The sequence below is a fragment of the Xenopus tropicalis genome, chromosome 6 (assembly GCF_000004195.4).
Source record: "Xenopus tropicalis strain Nigerian chromosome 6, UCB_Xtro_10.0, whole genome shotgun sequence".
Classification (NCBI taxonomy): Eukaryota; Metazoa; Chordata; class Amphibia; order Anura; family Pipidae; genus Xenopus; species Xenopus tropicalis.
Genome location: NC_030682.2, coordinates 93,376,134 through 93,392,066, shown reverse-complemented (window position 1 = coordinate 93,392,066; position 15,933 = coordinate 93,376,134). Strand labels below are relative to the sequence as shown.

The 15,933-nt window shown below is 37.6% G+C and overlaps 1 protein-coding gene across 3 annotated transcripts in view; it reads right to left on the bottom strand.

The window, feature by feature from the left end:
- Positions 1–15,933, bottom strand: part of atxn1 (ataxin 1) — a 172,217-nt gene that overhangs the window by 52,450 nt on the left and 103,834 nt on the right. For all 3 annotated transcript variants that reach the window (XM_002932692.5, XM_031903742.1, XM_004915283.4), the window contains one exon: positions 4,218–4,276. The gene's annotated coding sequence lies outside the window, so the exon portion shown is untranslated. The remainder of the gene's footprint in view (positions 1–4,217; positions 4,277–15,933) is intronic.

Here is a 15,933-nt window from a genome sequence, read left to right as displayed (position 1 = left end):
CTCACACTTGCTATTTGACTGGCTTTTAGCCTGGCTATCAGACTGGCTATTAGATTGAGCCCTCCTTGCCAGTGCTCCAATGCCCTTCCTAAGGGAAGCTACTGCTTAAGAGCTTTGCACAGAGAGAAAGAGTCTATTCTCCCCAATTCTCACACTTGCTATTTGACTGGCTTTTAGACTGGCTTTTAGATTGGCTATCAGACTGGCTATTAGATTGAGCCCTACTTGCCAGTGCTCCAATGCCCTTCCTAAGGGAAGCTACTGCTTAAGAGCTTTGCACATGTAGGGTGTTTATTGCAGTTTCAGAATGAGTGTTTAAATGCCCACATTTTTTCTACTAATGCAAGAATACTACTAATGACACAACATAACTAGCACATAACATGTGACTGTAGCCCTAAAACACCCCCATAGTGTGTGAAACTATCACCATCAATGTCTAGATTCAAATGTCAACTCCTTGCAACCTTGCTTCTTATTAGCAAAGAAATCTGTTTAATATATCTGATAAATGTAAAAAAAAAAAAAATGAATGCAGTAATACATATGAAAACTTCTAACATAAAAGCATACTGTATCCGCAGCACCAATAAATACTGCGCTATCTCTATGTCAAGGGCAGATTTATTAACATTTGAATTTTTGTGGTTCTATATTTTTTTAAAACCACAACTAAACTAAACTCATTTCCAGTCATTTATCAAAAAATTTGAATTGAAAAAACTCAAAAAACGCAACTTTTTCGGATTTGCTGCACAAACATTGCAACTTGTATCGTATTGTCACACAAAAACCAGCGCCAAATAAACCTAATATATATATATATATATCTCTAAATACATAGATATATCTAAAAACAAGAAGCAAAGAAAAACCTTTCAAATGTAAAAGGAACATCTGCCATTAACTTCTACATGACCTTGACAAGTTTTAGCTGGCATATTTTTACATTGATATTTGTCACGGCTTTGTCACATAACAAATCACAACAAATTTGCTTTTTAGACAACATTTTTGCAATAAAAAACCTGAACCAAAAAAATTGTGCAATAGTAAATGCAAGTGCTGAATAGAAGGCAGCATGCTATATATAGTATGCAATTAGAACAAGATGCTGCAACTAAAGGATCAACAGCTGTTGGTAAATGCAGCACATACTTCACAAGATCTATAGACAGCATCTGGATTAAAGGAGAACTCAACTATAAAAATAAATATGGCTAGAAATGCCACAGTTCATATACTGAAGGTTCTGCATCTCTATAGCAGTAATGATCCTTGCTTTCCAAGTTGTCACAGGAGCTCCCCATCTTGGATTCTGTTTGAAGTGTTAGTGACAATCACATGCTCAGTGGGCTCTAAGCAGCTGTTGAGCAGATAAGCTTAAAGAGTAAGTAAACCTTTTTTTTTCTATGAGTAAAATTACTCTAAACAGCCCCCAGAATTACTTACCTTTGTACCAGCATTCTCTCTGACCTGTTTCAGAAGGTATTCTTTTTAGTTGCGCCCTTGTGCAGAGTGAAGCTCCGCCCCCACTTCCTGTTCAGCTCTCTCATCAAAAAATGGCTAATGCACAGACTGGCTCCTGCTGCCTCCAGGCATGCGCAGAAGGCTCTCCACTCCGACAACCTGAATTGAAGAGAGAACTGAACAGGAAGTGGGGGCGGGGCTTCACTCTGCACAAGGAAGCAACCAAAAAGAATACCTTCTGACTGAGGAAACAGGTCAGAGAGAATGCTGGGACAAAGGTAAGTAATTCTAGGGGCTGTTTAGAGTAATTTACTTCTTTAAGAGTCACTGCAAATTGTCAAGCAGAAAATTAAGCTTGTCTGTCATAAAAGCAGATGCTCCAGGGCTGATTATTACATTCCAATGCTATTTGCACTGGTTTCAGAGCTGTCACATACTAATAATCTGTATTATTTACTAATTAGCCTTATATTGTAGCATATATATTCTATATATATACACCCTATGCTCAGTAACTGACAGCAGCACAGAGCATGTGCAGCAAATCAGCAGAAAAGAATATGGGGAGCTACTTTGAAGGCACAGCTCTTCCCTGCTAAAGTGCTGTGGTTAACTTGGCTGGTACAAAAGCCCAAAACATAATCTACAACATTTCTGATCTACTTCTTCACTTGAGCTTTAGTTCTCCATTAAGGTGGCCATACACCGACAAATTGTTTCATATGAATTTGATTGAAGGCCACTTACTGCTGTTCAGTGTTCTCGTTCAGTAGATAAAGAGTTTTTAATCTCACTGAGATTTTCTTCAGATGTGGGAAGTGGGAATTTTATTAGTAATTTTCCCACTTTCCTTAGTAAATCTACAATTCAATTTAGAATCTATGCAGAATCATGTACATTGCAATTACACATGTTGGCAAATTCATTCTGCCAATGATTATTATTCTGCCAATGGTATTATCATACCATATTGTTGGTAATGGCTGAACAACAGTATTTGCAAGTTTGGCTACCAATGTGTGTAGAGCCAATCAGGTAAATGATCCTGCTCATTTATGTCATCTGTTAGGATGTATACTGTAAGTCTCTAGGCCCCTGCCTAGATTATTCAGCATAGCTGACCATTTCTTAAATTAAAGAAAACCTCCACATCATTCTGTTTAAATGTACAATACAGTTATCACAATGAAGCCAATGAACTATAGATATGAGGAAAAAAAGACTCATGAAAACTGCAGTACATCTTGTCATCACTTCTCCGTTTCTGGACACTTTATGAGGTCTCCTGGTTTTGCCTCCCTTAGCCACTAAAACCACATAAACATATTAAAATGTTTTATGTTCTGCCAAGGTATGTGCATGTTTACATATTCTTTTACATACAAGAGCAACATATGGTTTAGCTAACGTTTATTGTTAGCAAGAATGGAAAAGAAGCACAGAGGTTTTGCCTTGTGTGTGCTAACATGGCCCCCTGGCACTGTCCATGGCACTGGTCTACTTTCCTTCACATTTGTCACTGTGCAAATAGGTTCCATATATATCTGTAGTAGTGTTTTTGCTCGCTCATCAGATTGCAGATAAGAAAACAGCAGCAACTCCTACACGCTGAAGATTTGTAAGAACGTCACAGTTCAGCCCAGGCCTTTCACAGAAGTTAAAACTGATTTCCTGGAATATGCTGTGATTTTAAGCAAAAACAAAGCCCCATTTATTGACCATAAAAGATGTACTACTTGAGGAACTATTGCTGGGAAAGAGTTGCCCCTGGGGACCAGGGTAAGACATGTAGAAAAGCAGTGGAGCACAGAGCAGAGAAGAAGGGTGAGGCACAGAATGGAAGCATGTGTAAAAGAGGAAAAAAAAGATTAAACTGGAGTGAAAAAGAGGAGGAAGGAGACGGCATATTTTTTTTTATTGTATAAAAATACAAATCATGCCAGAATAACATTTTTTCTTAAATCACATTAGGTCCAGATAACAGGGAGGTCAGAGTTTTCTTGCTTCTCACCTTTCTTGCTCCTAGAGAGAGTTCTTATTGCACGGCACTGTGTAGGATTGCATGGAAAAACTTTGGGTAAAGGTGAAGATTATTTAGCAGGCAGGGTACTTGGGATACAGTCAACTATTGGCACTGCTACATACTTATTTGGTCAAATGGTAAGTAACATCCTCTGGCATGCAACAGAATATCAGACTATCTGTGGTAAACAAAATTTTCTGCTGAGAAGTAGCAATGAATGAGAATTACTACTACAAAAATATTATAACACAATTTTGCAGACAGTAGAGGACACTTCCTCCTAAGGGTTGGGGGGATCGTTGAAAACTCTGGTTTATTCAAGTTCAGAGTTAGGTTACTATTTTACCACTATGGTTTTGGAAGCCAGCTTAATTGTGGTATGGCTTTGAAATTGAAAACATGAGTTGTGGAATGACCAGCTTTAGCTAGATAATATCTAGACTTTATTGGGTTGCTACCAAATATATGTGGCTGCACTTGGCCAGATTCAATAAGATGAATAAGACATATCTCCTTATTCAATTCTAGATTGTCCCACAGAGCCAGACTCAATTCAATGAAAAGTCTATTGAAGTCTATGGGAAACCTGGAACAGAACTGTGAGAATTTTTTTTTCTCCTGAAATTGAATTTTGCCCATAAAACCATAAAATAACATTTTCTTGTTAATTTAAAACTGTCCCAAAATGAGTTTAAATGAGATAAATGGAAAATCGAGCTCTTACCTGTTTGATGGATCTGTTTCTGAGTTTCTAATAGAGGAAGGTCCAGCTTCTTCATTAAACTAAAGACAAAAAGAAAGAAGTTATTAGAAAACAAGTTTCCATCAATACGATTTTTTCCCATTCGTGATTCGGATTCGTGGATTAGTAAATGTGCCCCATAGTGTAGGTTTTTATATAGGTTTTCAAATGGTATTACAATGAATCATAGCAGCTTCCCTAGGAGGAAAATAAAGGTAAAGAATCTCAATACAGGTATGCAATCTCAATTGAGTATGTAAAATACATTGAATTTGTGATGCACTCTGTATAAAACACTTTGGTTTTTAAGTGATTAATGCATTTCTCTACAGTCCAATTTTAGATTTTAATTTACTAATCTTTTCATGAATATGGCAACAGCCCTACTTCAGGTCTATAGGTTAGGAAGCAATCTGCCTTCTGTGGGGGCATCTATATATGTACTGGGGAAGAGTATAAAGTATAGATTTAATTTATCTCTTCAGTGCCTAATTGCACTATTGTACTGTACCTGTGACAGCAGAGCTTGATATGGTTAGGCATATCTAATGCATTGTTACCTTCAGCAGTATTCCTTCAGCTCCTGAAATGCCAATGCCTACCTACTAATTGCACTTGGTCTGGACAGCTTTGTCCTGGAAAGGATGCCATTGACTGACAAGCCATATAATATGACATCGCCATGACATTACATGCAACAAAAAGATGATGTTGGATAGAATACCCCATGTTGGGGGGCTCTGCTACTTCGAGTCTTGTCATAAAACCATCATTGATGTTTTTAAAATGTGTCCGGAATGTGCAAACACATAATAATAATAATTCAAGAGCTCCCAATTACCAAGTTAAAGTGCCAGCACTAGTTACTTGTACTATTCAACTATTCAGCTCTTCAATCTACCTAGAATTAGAATACATGGATATCAGTTTTACAGTGCAGGTAGCAATGAGGTCAGATTTGGCATACTTTATTACAGTGCATAAACGTGGCAGTGGTTTTCCAGGTTTGGCAAGCTGCAAGAAATCTGGTGTAATCGTAATCATAGCTGAATCAATGCAATAGCTCAATAACTCAGTGTGAATAGATATAGGTATTCTCGGATACCCTTTACATAGCATTATTTTTTTAAAATGCTCTAACAGGTCCATACTAAAATAAGTATCTAAGAGCCAATGTAGAGGTGATGCCAATAAAGTGCCAGTTTCTTAGTAGATGTTCTATACAAAGTATTAGTGTGGAATGTATCTTGGCAAGACCTTTGAAAAAGAGGAAATTCAGCATATTGTGGTATATGGCATGATATTTACAACAGCATGGTGATAAATATGTTCATTGTTGACATCAATAAAACTCTTTTACAAAAACATTTGAAATGATATACAACTCTGTTTGACATATGGCCATTAAAACACATTTCTACAAACATTACTCGCCTTTCCATCCTTTATTGATTCCAGTTAAACTACTCATTCATGCATTGTTTACTAAAACGAATTATTACCAGTACAGTAATGAGATCCCTTATCTGGAAACCGTTACCTAAAACTCCAAATTACTGGAAGGCCATCTCCCATAGACTCCATTTTAAGCAAATAATTCTAATTTTTTTTTTTAAATAATTTCCTTTTTCTCTGTAGAAATAAAACAGAACCTTGTACTTGATGGTAACTAAACTGCATGAAACAATATTGGTGCCCAAAGAAACTTATTGGATTTATCTAATACTTAAATGGTTTTTTTTAGTACACATTTTTTTTACACATAATGGTGATTCAAATTACAGAAAAATCCCTTATCCAGGAAACGACTAGATAAGTCCTCTGCGCCCAGCCTTCCTGACCTCATGCATCAAACCCCAGCAATAGAGCCTCTCTCAGCCAATGTCCAATCAGAAAATACAGTATATATAGCGGGGAGCACGAGACAAAATGCAAAATTGCTGCAAAAATGTGCTTTTATGCCATACACAACATGTTTCAGGCCCCTTTTGTGCCCTTTATCCAGGAAACCATAGGTCCTTAGCCTTTCTGGATAATAGATCCTATACATATACAGTACTATAAAGATATAGTATGACTACCTCTTGAAAGACACAAAACGCATCAGGATTAATGTGAATAAAACTTTTTCTTAACCACCTTCACCTGTGTTTGGAGTGCGTACCCATCGCAAAATTGTGCCTGTGACTGCTGGGTCTCCCTCTGGGGCGCTGCACCCGGACCATTGGATCAGTAGGGTGAGTGTCCATGGAAAACCATAAAATACTGTTATTTATGTGATTTGTTAATGAAGAACTAGTTGTGGAAAAACTTTTCCCCAAGTGAAGGGTCCGAGGCACCTGGACCAACTTTGTGAAGGGGTGAGCGAATGCTAATTGAGACTGACTGCTTTAAACTTTAAATTTGGTTTAATGTGCTGGGTGGCTTAGAGCAAGTTTGGAATAATTGTATTTCATTGAGATATACTATAAAGAAGCTTAATTACAGTCTAAAGATTAGCTATCCAAAAGAGGGTTCTAAATATTAATTTTATATGCAAATTGTGACTACACCACAGACAGAGACAAATAGTGGACAAGATTTACACTGTCTCTTTCCTCACAGTCTAAGGCTTATGGCACACAAGGAGGGTTTAAAGTATTTTTGGCTGATGTATTATTTGGCATCTCTCACACAGTTAAATGGTGCTGGTGCTTGCCAGCCTGTTGCTGCTTATAATTTCTCTAGTTTGTGTTTTTGTTGGCAATAGTCAAAACGGAAATGAGGCAGGCATGAAATGTCCCCCTGTTGCCTCACAGTGCCTAGAATGGGAAATGCCAGATAATGCAGTGCTTTCAGGCATTTCCTGTTCAAGTCTATCAGATGCTGCAGCAGCCAATTTTGGGTGCTTTTTTTTATCCAGCTAAAAAAGGTATATGTACGATGAGCCAAAGAACATGCAGACAGGGTTGTGCTGAATCCCCCCTGGTTTCTATTATTTAGTATTGCTTACATCTGAACACTCACTAAGACATCAAGAGATCTCATTTATTAGGAAGTAGGCAAGCTCTTGGGTCAATAAGGTTACAAATTGGTTCCCATTTGGAAAGATAAATGTCAGTGTTATATATTTATCTCTTGGTATTTCCTGTACATGTGCTGTAAATCCACTCCTGTTTGACATGTGTTCTCCTCTTATTCTGTATGCAATGATTTATAGTAAAGTAGATGCATTTATGTAGCTTTTCCCATTCTTAGTTATTGGGTTAAGGACAATTGCTGTAATGTGTTTTTGCAACGTGTCAGCAATAATATAGCCAATTTAGCAAGAAATAAGGTTACCTGGTAAGTTCTCATCTACATCTGATGCTCTGACATCTGATCCCCCTCAAGGTCACTTTCTTAAGTAACTTGATGAGCATTACATCACCCCATAGAGCAGGCCGGTTATATCATCAATCAATAAGGAGGTCTTTACACAGAATAGGAGCATCCCTTTGTAATTCTGAATTGGGTTACGTCTCTACAAGAGCACAAAACATTGAAGGGCATTTTTCACATAAGATTCTCTAGCTCATCCGTGCAGAACAAACCATCCAGTTATTATTTGCAGCTTTGCTAGATCCTATTCCTTTCATTGGAAAAGAATGCTCTTTAAGTAGCATAAAAGTCCTCTTCTCTTTTTTTCCCTCATGATGAAACACAAATGTACTGACAACATCAATAAACAGAAAAGTCTAAAGCACCATACAGCTGAAGTGATTCCACAGAGACAAAAAACATGACTTTCACATTCACAGGATTAACCCTCTAAGAAAGATGGTTCCTCTGAAGTCTATTAGTTAACAAGTGATTTAAAGGAGAAGCTTATATTGAAGGTCTCAAATACTACCTGTAGTAGAAAGGCAGCATTGTTCTTGATTTTCTGAAAGGTACCATTGACTCATATATCTGCTGAGATGTCTCATGTCAAGTGTGTCATTCAGTGCTTGGCTCTGTGTGCCAAGTTGACCCACTATCCATCACTACCCAGATAGGATGGCAACATAAAGATGACTTAGACTCAAAAGTGAGAGCCACAAGCAAAACAGACATCCTCCCAGCTGGATTTTCAATCACACCTATAGTGTAAGACGATTGACCAAACCTGAGGTAAGTTTCAACAGGGTGGGAAGGGCATATCATCTACAATTTTTTAAATGATACACAGCAACCAACCAGTAATATGCTACAATCTAATTTATGTTATTGTTGGTTCAGTCCAAAAAAGCCCAAACAAGCCAAGTAAAAGAGGCATCAGGCCCTCCCCTGTGGTGCCTTCGCCACATCTAAATAGGCAAATAGTACATCTCTCACTTCAGTGTGACATCCCATCGTGTGCACACATTTTACCATGGCACCAAGAGGAGCCTCTATACAGTTAGGCACAGACAGATGTCTTTTGAGGATTTGCCAAAAGTGTAGGGGGACAAGAGCATTTTGTGTCTTCAGGCAGATGTTTGTGCTACAATAACACCAACTTCTCGAAACAGAATAACACCGATGTCTTCTGGTAGATGGTAAATTAATCAGAAAACACAATTTCCAGTGTACGGTGGGCTCTTATTATGCCAATAATGCAGGAAATGCTCATAGAATGTGAACAGTGCTTGGTACAGTATATTACAATTATTATGCCTTGGCACAGGAAAGTTCAGTTTGGATCTTTTTTGCACCTGCACCTCTATTCTTTCCATACAATTTACTGCTTTTCTTTTTTCTTCTGCACGTTCTAGTGGTATTTCTGTTGCTTCCCATTCTTTTTTTGTTTAAAATAACAAATTTAAATAACATTAACAGAGAGGATACATCCATTTTTATGATAAATTGTTATTAGTATATATGGTAAGTTCCAAGCTGCACGCATACAGTACATTCCATGCATTTGTCTATGGATATTTGCAGCCTTGTGAAACCCATCCCTGTGATTTTAGAATGTTAGCTCTCACTATAGAATGAAAGATTATACATTAGTGCTCTATTGTACTAAACTTTATCAAAAGCTAAAAAAGTCCCCCTTTCAATAATCACATCATTGGTCTCCAGCAAATCTAATAGCACAAAGATCCGTGTTTATGCCTGCATTTTTGCAAGCTTGTTCCATTTCCCCATCATTTACTGAGAGAAAACGTTTATAGATTAGGCAAGTAAAGCTATGAATAAACACTGCCACCATGCCAGCAGAAATCTTTTGTGGTAACTATGACAAGCATGCAAAACAGGATATTACTAAATTAGCTTTCCTTTTCTTTGGAAGGCAAAGGGGCTGCCTGATCTATTAACCATAATACTGACTTAGCATGGATCTTCCCTTTCAAAGAAAATCTCATCTATTAAGAGGGCAACTAAACTTAAAAACAAACTTTTGCCCGTTTTCTATGTATGTTAGCTCTATGCAGTTCATATATCACTCCCATACTTCGAAAGGCCACTACTTGGGTATGCTTCAGAATAGAATCTTGAAATAGAATACCATTCCTGACAAAGGAAGGGTTTGTCCCCCATTAAACACTGGATTTGCTACACTGGTCAATCAGTTCAATCTATGCGGTTCCCTTTTTTATGGCACCCCCTGGGCATGCACACGACATGGGCAAGCAGAGAAGGAATATACATTGAAAGTAGTTTGATGGCAGACAGTTGGGCTAAAACAAGAGTTTGTCTTGGGCTTTAATTGGTCTTTAAGTTACAGAAAGAAGAGGAAACAAACCATCTTTTCCTATTACATATACAATTGTATTCTGGCAAAATAGGGATAAATGATGTTATTGTTATTCTGTAAGAAAAATTAAATGTAAAGTTGTGCTTTAAGGCTCCTTAAAAGTGTAATTAAAACATAACCATCCAATGCAGGAGACTGTAACTAAAAACTTTGCATGATTTTGGAAGCCTCCCATAGGACTCAATGGCACCCTGCAGCTCCAACCTGGCCCAAGAAAAGTCACGATACTGAAGCTTGAATGAATCCGAAACTTTCGTACTCGGCGCGAAGGCTACGGAAAAGTTGCGACAATTCGCGCAAGTCGTAACGCTACGAAAAAGTCGCGACATTTTGCGAAACAGCCGTAACAGCTACAGAAAAGTCTCGACAATTTACGAAAAAAATTGCAAAATACCGATCATTACGAAAAAAACGCATTCGGACGCCTTCGGACCATTCGTGGATTAGTAAATCAGCCCCCTAGTGTCTTTTTCCCTTTAAAAAAGATTAAGGACTTTAAATGGGGAAATGTAATAAATTGTTTTAATTTTACCCACATCTAGTAACCCATAGTAACTAATCAGATTTTAGTTTTCAAACAGTTGACCAGTAAATGCTACCTGCTGATTGGTTGCTATGAGTTACTAGACACATAGCAAACTTAAAACAATTTATTACATTAGCCCCTAGGATACTTAAATTACCCTTTGGTGGAGTATTCATGATGTGTAAATAGTGATGATCGAATCTGTCCCGTTTCGATCCGCTGTAAAATTTGCAGAACGACAAGAAAATTTGCAAATGGCAAGAAATCTCCGAAACACATTTGTCGCTTAACTTTTTTGTCGTGACCGCGTCCCATTTGACGCAACCACGACTTTGTTTGACACGTGGCAAATTTTTCCGCTGCGAATATTCACAGATGTTTCGCAAAACAATTCGCCTGTGGCAAAATGTGGAAATTCGCTGCAAATCCATGCCTGCCGGAATTCATTCATCACTATGTGTAAGTAGTTATAATACACAACCTTCCCATGTGTTTCAAATAGTGTTTTGTTCTGTAAAATTATATTTATGATATTTTGAGCCAGTTGCATATTTGACACGAAGAGATGTAAATTCTAGTATTTTAACCAACAAAACTCACTTACAAATCAATCTATATTTTCTCTTTGAGACAAATCCCAATTGTGTATTAACATCTAGAAATGCCTTCGCCTCCCTTGCTCTTCTCTTTTCTTAGAAAGGATGCAGTGAAATGTTGATGCCTTTCCAAGAAATCTAATATTTATTCCAGCATTTTCCTTCAGGGCTCGTCTTTTCATGCATCTGTGTGAACAAACTTTTCTAGGTTTAGGGTATACTTAAAAAGGCTATAAAATATTTTATGCCAAAGAAAACTGTATAAAGGTGAGGGAAAAATAAATAGCGTTATTTATAAAGCTAATTGAGGTATTTATAATGGTGTGTATTTTACTTAAAACCAGACTAAGTTCTAACATGATGGCATTATTTTACAACGCTCTAGACCTGATGTAAGCCATTGAAGTCAATGGGATAAATTCAGGCGACACAGAATTTCTGGCATGAGAAGTGATAGAAATTGCTGTTTAGAAAACACCAGCACTCAACGCATTTTACATGGGTTTCCTCAAGCTAACTCTTGTGTTATGCCAGAAAGTTACACTTGGAAACACATTTATATGAAATAATTACACAGCTATAGAAGCAGGATTTTACCTAGTGTACCAAGAAGTTAAAATGGCAATGCTTGGTGTATACCAATGGCTTTTCTTTTACACTCAATCACAAATATGGCCCATAGCCTGGCCAACAATTTGTAGAGAATCTTACCCAGTACATCCCAGTACATGACAAAGTTTACTTGTTTTAAAATTCAGTCTGAGTCTTAAGAAACAGTAAATCATTCGGCTATAGCATCTGTTTTAGAAATATATGACCTAAGTGGCTCAAGCTATGGCAGATGCAGTTGCAGTAAATAGTTTTTACTGAATACTTTGAGGGGAACTGTGCAATAATTTATTTGTTTTTTCTATTGATCTATCTAAAATAGATCAGGGGCAAAAAAACTAGAATTGGTGTTAAAAATTTGGACTCAAATGTTGACAAATTAGCCCATGTATATATTTGCCTATTGGTTTTCACCCCTAGACTGGTTTAACCAGTCTAGGGTTTTATCTTGGATCAAAATATTACGGTGACAATTGCTTCCTGGGCACTTGAATTATGTCACTGGTTACTCAGAACCTGCAAGTATTTCTAGAAAATGCTCAGTGGCTAATTTTAAGTGGTTAGTAGTGTGGAAAGCGATTGGCAGTGCTTAGTTGCATTATGATGGTCTCCACAAGTAGAAGTGCTCAAAGCACTGTATATGCCGTAGTCTTTAGCCTTTTCTAAGATGGCAATGTCTCTCAAGTTGGCTGGTCACATCATTCCTTAACACCTCCTATAGTTTACCCATTGTGTTGTAATCCCATTACAGAAAGGGTGAGTATAGGTATTTCTCTTCAGTAGGCAAGGTCACCAAACGAGCAAATCTTTCCCCCGATATGCCCACCTTGGTTGGAGTGAGAACAGCATCAATGAGCCAATGCGGTCCTTGATCCAAACTGAAAATCAAGCCTGTCACATAAATTCAGGCCACACAATCTGTTTATAACATTCTCTGCATAAATATACAGTATATTTCCCTTTCGTCATGAAAACTGGGAATTTCACTGCAAATACTGAAGAATCCAAACTATCTCTGTATCAGTTGTTTTCCTGGAAAGTCAATTCTTACCTCCTGCTGGATTACAGTTACATATTATAGGGCAATGGTACAGTACACTCGCTTCTCTGTATCGTTACAGGTGACAAAAGCTTTTAAGACATTTCCTATAGACTTATTTTCTGTTCTGGCCAATCGTGACAACAAGTGTAAGTACACATAACATAAAATACAGATAACAGCTAACCATAGCATAAAGGAAATTCCAGTCTTTTTGCATTTCGTGTTAGACATGAGTGCATTGTTTTGTAATGGAATTTTTACAGTAATATCAGGGAAAGGGGTTTGAGTTGTAAGATGAACAGGTATAGAATCTACTATCTTGGTACCAATTATTCAGAAAGTAAAACTACAATCATGTAATAGAAAAAGACATGTATTTACCAGTTGTGTGGGTTTTTGGCATATTTGGTCACCCAGGTAGATCTCCAAATCGGGTTGATCTTATCTTTTCATCCCATTACCAACTATTGTGGGGAAAGGACTGCATCAACTACCTGATAAAACCTTCACTAAACAGGATTTTGAAATCTGACAGATATTACAGGCCATTGTTTTGGGCCAATAAGCTGCCAACATAGACTGGAGTGGTAGCAGCAAATATCAGTCCCATGCAATACCACCTTGACTTTTATGATAAACTGCAATCTATTGTGAAATGACAAATACATATACAAATATATACATATAAATCTTTTTACTGTTACTTGTATTTTGAGGATACTGCTATTGTTACATTCATATTCCACTTGGTGGAGTAATGATTGCCCTGGTGGCCCAGAACATAGACTGAGCAGCAAACCTGCCAAACAAGTAACACTGAACTGAGCATTCCATCTTCACACTGGAGTCACAGTGGCTGCAGAATTATATGGAAGAAGGAATGGTAAGGGGCTACTAATGGGTAAATGGTATATCCAACATTCTTGCCGGGTGTGGCCAATGATAGAGTTGGAAGAGGGTTGTACCGGCCCAAACCTATTAGTTTTGGCCCAGCCTGAGCAACAGTAATGAGAAATTTATAGGGACTTACTTAGAATGCTAAGTGCAAATTTGTTTAAAAAAAATAAAACCAACTTAAAAAAGAGATTATTTTAAATACATACATTTTGAGAAGGTGCATTGCTCCTTTAACAGGACATTGTTGTGATCAGCTATGGATTTGGAAAGTGACACATCCTCCGCATTGCTTTTATTGAGAGTAAAACATGGGTAATTCTATAAGAAATACTTTGTTGCCTGCGGTTGAGGTTGTCACTTGCTAATAAGCTGATAATGAATGCTTCCAGTATATTTAAATTATCCACATATAGAAAGGAAGAACTTTCTCCTCTTGTCTGTGTCATTTGCCACAAGCTGTTCTTTTGTAAGACCCCTCTGACAAAGCCATACCACCAACAGTGATTATTACTGTTACACCTCAGTATGTGCTCCATGTCAATACAGCCAGTAAAGTTCTCAACACACCAGGTAAAACATTGTATGAGACAGCCAGAGTATTTGTAGGTGCTGCAAGGCTATGTTTCAAGGCACCTAAAGCAATTTTACACTTCAGTGAACAAATATTTCCATAAAGAGAGCACTTTCACATGCACAAAGGTTACACTTTGCCAATTACTAATGTGAACAACAGACAGGTTATTAGAGGAAGAAACATGCTTGAAGTCTCTCAGCCCTGGGCATAATACTTTCTGGGATGATGGCCCTAAAGCCCAGCCTGCCTGAAGAGTAAACATTTCTCTCTCATCATTTGGAACTTCTGCCTTCTAGTAAACCAGAATGTGAACAATTTATGTAAAAGTACCCTCACAAAGTGTTCTTTCTCTGGTGACTTTTTTCACCTTTATGTAGTGAAAATGTTTAATCATTCCTACAATTAACCTTGCCAGGTACCTTGTGATTGTTGTTATTCTACATGCAAAAATCCGCAACATCACCTTCCTAGTCCTCTTTCTCCTACTGACCTCAAGATCCCCCAGTCCTCTTTCTAAGAAAAGAATTTCAGATTACTTTCTCAAGAGAGCCAAATCCCCAGCCTTATCACAGCTGTGAAGCCATGTGGCGAAAGCATTTCATTTTTGCCAGAAAATTCCCTTTGCTTTGCTGGTGATACTTTTTTAAACTTTTTTAAACTCCTGATTAAGAAAATTAATATGTACAACACTAACACTAAAATCCTAGATTAGCATATTATTTAAAAAAAAATCATAGCATAGTGCTTATGTAGGTGTTGTGTAGTAGCTTTATACAAAGACCAGATCTATCTATGTTGACTATCCTAGTCTTTAGCTTTTTAGATATCTACACTACCTATAGTGGTAGTCCTGCTTGTACGCAGAGAGATAGCCAGCTGTGAGGGGGACCAAAGAATGCAATAACTTTGCTCATATAGGGCTAGGGTACAAGGCAGCTTACATAGCACTTATATACAGGGAGAAAGTTGATGTTAAATATTTAGATTATAGTTGCCCTTTAAATATACATCAAGCACACGTATAGCTGGTATATGCAGCCAGCTAACACACTGAACTCACCAAATAGTCCTCCTTGACCCTTCTTCTCAGTCAGGAAGAAAACAAAGAGGATTCAGGGCTATTTTAAGCAGCTATTATACAATGGAGGTACTATCAGATTCAGCTTAGCCGCAACTGGTAAATAATGCAACTCTGCACTCTGAGATATGACATGCATATTTTTATACAATGTAAAATTCCATTATGTTACCTTAATAATAGAAATATTGTTTTCGTTAATACTAAAATTTTAATGTATCTACACTGCAGTGTTTTGCAAAGCCCCTAATTTAAAGAACCTTTCATTGGCAACAATGGATCCAGTACGATATAACAGAGTACACTTATTTCTTTATTTTATATATTTTAATTATGCAGTGGATGGAAGTACTGAGGTCATGCGTTTAGTTTTGTCCAGGACTGTGTGTCTCTGCATGGAATTTCTCTAAGTCTTTGTTTTTTGGGGTTTTCTCTCACACTTAAGGTGGCCATACACAGGCCGATTCTATCGGTCCCTTAGACCAGAAGTTTATCGGCCTGTGTATGGGCACTAGCGACGGGCCTGCCCGACCAATATTTGGCCTGCAATCGGGCAGACATCGATCGGACAGGTTTAAAAATTTGGCTCGTTGATGTGGTCCCCGAACCGACTGAGCCTGTGCCCGTCGTTCTAAT